General features: G+C 37.6%; 1 pseudogene; it reads right to left on the reverse strand.

The window, feature by feature from the left end:
• Window positions 1–2,738: 2,738 nt before the first annotated feature.
• On the reverse strand, window positions 2,739–3,573 carry LOC105986975 (annotated as a pseudogene).
• Between the last annotated feature and the right edge of the window lie 2,162 nt (window positions 3,574–5,735).

Raw genomic sequence — 5,735 nt, forward strand, 5'->3', positions numbered from 1 at the left:
TTAAGGAAGATATTTTGGCTCTCTGTCACAATCGAGCCTGCATTCACAACTGTTATAATTATCACCTGGTAACACTAAATGCTCTGCTAAAGGTATGTTAGGATGAGGAATTTAACAAGCTAGGATTTCCTTAACAAAGACAATAGAGAAACTAATGCCTTGGATATCAAGAAAGAACAGAAATCCTGTTCTCACTTAGAAACATGGACTTCTAAACAGAAGAGCCTCCCTCATACAGTGATGTCTGACGATGAGGGATTAGAGATAAAGAAGGGTGAACAAAGGATTGCAATCGTTGCTTTGCAGCCTTTTAGCACAGTACTGTGGAACAAGTTGAATAGGAATTAAATTTAAGAACTGAGTTATCAGTCTTTAGCTATTAAAATCAGTATCATATTTAGAATTATTTGACAGTTTGCTAAAATAAGAATGGAGCACAGAACAGATATCTGGGGACAACTTTCTGGCATCAGTCCCCAACTTCTGTACTCAGCAGTAGTTTGCTTCAAGCAGAAACATTTTGAAAAGATGTCTGTAATCCTAGCTACTCAGGAGGCTGAAAGCTGAGGATTATTGTGTGAAGCCAGCCCAGGCAGGAAAGTCTCTAAGATTCTGATCTCTGAATAAGCACCAAAAATTCAGAAGTGGAACTGCTGCTCAATGGGTAGAGAACTCAGCTTCAGGACTAGTACCAGAAAAAAGAAATGACTTTGTTTTCATAAGTATCAGTGCTTGTGGCCATTGCTTCATTTAGTTTTCAAAGTACAGTTGATAAATCCTACCTGTAAAGTAGTTAACACATGACACATACTTCCACTTATTTGCACTGTCTCAGGGTTTTCTTTGCTGTTCCATAACTCCTGTTGGGATAATTCATAAACATTAAACATTTTAAGTGATTCATAACAAACATTTGCTGCTCAAATTAAAGAGTTTACACTCTGATCATGAAGATGATGAAAATAATACAAATAAACATTGACGTGTGCTGATTTGCGTTGCTACTTGTCCTACTATAGAGGGGACACCAAATAAGAGATTCTGTCATCTTTATTGATAATACAACTCAAAGCATTCTGGCCATTCTCTACTCTGAAATGCAAACTCAGCAGATACCCACTTTCAGTTAGCATTTTCCTACTCTTGGTCAATCTAACTCAACTGACAGGAGTAAATACAACCAACAGAAAAATTGGATTGTTAATTTAAACGTAACTGATGATATAGAAGTTCTAAAAGTAACTGCTAGAGTTTGTGACAATTAACAAGGTAGGAAATCTTTCATATTTCAAGGCCTCTCCTTATCCCAAAATGGGTAACTAACTCACTGCCTGCCCTGTGAGCTATCTGAATGGGTTCATTTTTTCAGTCTTTAAACTTTAACCACTTTGAGAAGAACCTCAAAAATGAGGTGTAGAAAGTTGAAATCCCTCTACAGAAAACCATTCCAATCCCTTACAAACCAGCACCTTAAGGGCAGAAAAGAGAAAGGGCATAGGAAATGTGTTGATCCATCTGATATTAAAAATAAAAAAAAAAAACCACAACACAGGCTATCAAGGCTTGGGGCACAGAAATGGCAGCGATTAGACCCTTGGGTTTTTTGGCCAAGTTTTGTAAGCTGGCTCTGACCACACCACCCAGAAGCATCTGTGTCACCCTCATGCCATGCCCATTGTTTGTCTAGCTTCAAACGCAACTCTGGAGCACAGCTCTTTCGTCAAAGTGCTCTCAGCTTTATTGATTTCAACATGGTTTCAGAGAGTTCATGAACACTCTGCCTTACATGACAAATCTCTTGTGGCTACAAGGATCCTTTCAGGAGTTCTAGGAACTGCTGAACCCCATTCTCACAAGCTGTACTGGCTTCCTGGTTCTGAAGAGGCCCTATCTTTTGTTTTTTCCAATACCGTTGCTTTAATAACAGGAAATACAAGTACAAAAATATTATACTAGTATACTTTTTATTACATGGAGATGGAATAACACATTTGTGTTTTTACCAGAATTGATATCATCTAAAACTTTTGCCACAGTACAAAAGGCTTTCCACAGATTTTTTATTCCTATGCAGATTTATAAATGAAAAAACTCAGAATTCGTTTTAACCATTCAAGATTTACATTTATCCAAATATTCTTGTTCAAGATGCTCTGGAGAACTGTTCTTTCAAAAAAATATACAATCAGCTATGCATTTTAAATGTGTAATATCATCCATTGGCCAAGATCTCCCCTATATTGGCATCACAAACACATTACGCACTTATGTGGGGTTAAAAGTGTTGTTATTGGTTAGGTGGTAACTGATGAAATCCCATTTATAGAATTGACAGTACAACAGAAAGCACCATAATGTCCTATAAGTATTAAAGAAAAAAAGGTTTTACAAATAATGCAACTGTAGTTCCTAACTCTAAAATAGTTAACCATATCAAATAAAAGTAACATCAATTAATAAAGAAAAAGTAAACTGCTACTGCCCAGCATTCAGCCTTCCATAGCATACTTCACAGTTCTGGCCAATATATATATATATATAAAACAGCATTAATTTTGTTAGGAAGTATGAAATAATTTTGTGTACTATTTGAAATATATTTTGTTTATAAATAAAGTGGGTGTATATTTTAAATTTTAATCATTCTTGTTAAAATTAAAACTAATGTCAGCCGTTAAATGAAAAACATATATTTAAAACAACATGTTTGGAAAACTGACTCACACTTCTTGTCAGCATTATGCTTTTCTCTTGGTAGAATCAACTTTATTTCTTCTTTTTACATACCAATTATAAACCCTGGCCATATCTTCTCTTACTCAAGCACTAAACATGCTACAGCATGGAGAAGAGAAAGTACAGCTCCTATATTTGAAGGGTGACTTCTGTAGTAGTAAACTGATTTCAAAGAAAGTCAAGGTCCGGCTGCGAAGGTGGCTCAGTGGTAGAGCGCTTGCCTTGCATGCTTGAGGCCTTGGGTTCAATTCATCAGCACCACATAAGCAGAAAAAAAAAAGCCGGAAGTGGCGCTGTGGCTCAAGTGCTAGAATGCTAGCTTTGAGCTGAAAAGCTGAGGGACAGAGCCCAGGCCCAGAGTTCGGGCCCCACAACCGACTCCCCCCCAAGAAAAGAAAGTCAAGGTCTTCCTCAAGAGAATCAAGATTCTTCATAAACAGTAGATAAATTCTTTTCCAACAATGCCTGAGCTTCATCAGTATCATATGCAAGCATTACATTAGCCCCCACCCACAGACACACTTTATCAGTAGGAGGAAGCCAAGCTTTGCAGTACGGGTTATCTGCCAATAAAAATCTGGTTTCCATTGAATCGGGGGACTCTTTTTCCATCTGCATGTATTTTAGAATTTCTAAAGTCTCCTTAATTTCCAGAATCTGACTTTTCAATCTCCTTTTCTTTTCAGCAAGATTGAGTTCCTAAATTCACACTTCTGATATGGTTCATCCAGCTTCTTTAGTACTGTATGTATCTACAGTCTCATTCCCAGGTTGTTTCATGAAGGAATCTACATCTTCCACAAACACTGCTTCAGGAATCCCAAGGTGAAGCTGCGGCCCACTTCTTCAAGGGCAGCACCTTCCTTAGCAACTGAGCTGAAAATATGGTACTTGTTTTTCTGAAGGTTTTTCCGAATCTCTCAGCCCACAATTACTTCTCTTCTAGGTCTGTGTCTGGGTAAGTTAGTTCACTCATGTTTATTTTACTATTAAACACTGTTAAATGATGTTTCTGACAGGCAGAATGCTCACTTAGCACACACCACTGAACTCACAAAAAAGCAGCTCAGAAGAATAGCCTGTGTATTTCACAAAAGACTGTCATTAATTTCTCTGCATACCCTACACAACTGTCTCCATATTGTGAGCATCCTCATGGATTATGACGATGCCTGAACTTGTTCTCTGGTGTGGTTTGCTTAACCATGTTTACAAACAAACTGATTATGCAAGCAAGAGAATGATGAAAACGAACCCAGTCCCTTCTGGCTCAGCCCTTCAGATGTTTCAGCAAAGAGTTCATACTATTTATTCTGTCCTACATTATCCAGAGAATTTAATATGATTTCCTTGTACTTAAAAGCCATTTCATAGTCTTGGAACTCACCGTAAAGATAACTTGTTTAAAATCATCAGGCATTAGCTGCTGGTTTGACTATTTACTAATACAACTTTACTAAATTTCCTTACAGTTTTAAAATGTTTTCATTACTGTGGGACAAGGATCAGAGAAACAAGGCATTAGTCGTTATGCAGGAAGTCAGATTTTACTTTTTGGTTATCTCTGACTTTAGAAGTCTTGTAAGGAAATAGAAGTCCTATAATGTCAGGGGAAAATGTCAGCCTTATAATGTCAGGGGAAAATTTTCCAGGATACTTAGTGTATGAGTTTTGGGAGGGCAACCTTTTTCAGTTTGAGAGTAATTCTTGACATGTGGCCCGGATAGGTCTCAAGTACTCTATCCTCCTGCTTCACTGTACTGCATGCTCGGGTTACAGTCATGCTCCACCATGCCCACTTGCTATTTTGACATAAAATTCAATTTTAAATATCCCAGGCTATGACGCTAAGATAAGGTTGTTTCTGGAGAATTAAGTATCATGAAAACCACAGATTAACATGTTTGAATTTATCAATCACTTTCTGTGATAAGCATAAAAACCCATGCTTTCCTGTACATTTGAAGTTCCGACATAAATTAACAAATCAATATGCCAGAGAATGCTGCACACTTCATCAAACTATTCAGAGATACCTTTTCCCTTCCTCTTTTTAGGAAGGTGGGAATGGTGGGGAAAACATCTGGTCTCCCAATATATTCCAAGCTAGGCTGCCTCCACTTTTAGAATTGTGGGATTTAAGTAAACTGCCACCACATCTGGCTAAAACTTGTTGACTGTTCATCTAGAGGTGGAATGCCTCAGGAGGTATAGTGCCACCCTTGAGCAAAAAACTAGACACAGCTCCCAGGTACTTAGTTCAGCCCCCAAGTACTGGAAATAAACAAAAAATTGCTTTTGGCTTTGAATTAAAATTGACAACAATTTTAGATAAGGTATTAGCAATCTATAGACAGCATATATATACATTTATTTATTTATTTATTTTTGTATTGCCAGGATTACACTATCTATCATTTTAATTGGACACTGTTGTTTGGGCCAAGAAGAACCCATTAAAGATAATTTTGCAGAACATGGAAAAAGGATTTTAACAATCTCCTGCTAAGCTAAGGCAAATTGAAAAGAAGAAGTCAATCTGCTGGTGGTTATAACGGGGACAATCTAATTTTATTAAATGGCTTTTTATCATAAAATGCTATTTTTTCAGTCTCAGGGTGTGGGAACCCTAGAGCCCTGTGAGGACTATGGCTGGCTGCAATAGAGCTGACATATTTGAATGGTAAAAGTGGAAAACTTTGTGTGTGCGTGTGAGAGAGGGAAAGAGAGAGATGGAGAGAGAGAGAGAGAGAGAGAGACTTTCTACAGTCTCCTGTAGACAGGATGAGTCTCTGTATTTACTTATCTCAGTGAATCATGACATCCTGGACCTATCCCTGCCTGTCTCTGTTGAGTTCTTGATACTTCTTGAAAAGTATCCTTTCGTTAATCTTCCCACAATTCCCTTAAGCTACCCTGGGACAATTTTAGCCTATAAATTCAGAGGTTATGGAGATACCTCAAATTTAATCGTGTCTGTCCATTAACTCACTCTTCAC

The sequence above is a fragment of the Dipodomys ordii genome, unplaced genomic scaffold (genome assembly GCF_000151885.1).
Source record: "Dipodomys ordii isolate 6190 unplaced genomic scaffold, Dord_2.0 Scaffold38, whole genome shotgun sequence".
Taxonomy (NCBI): domain Eukaryota; kingdom Metazoa; phylum Chordata; class Mammalia; order Rodentia; family Heteromyidae; genus Dipodomys; species Dipodomys ordii.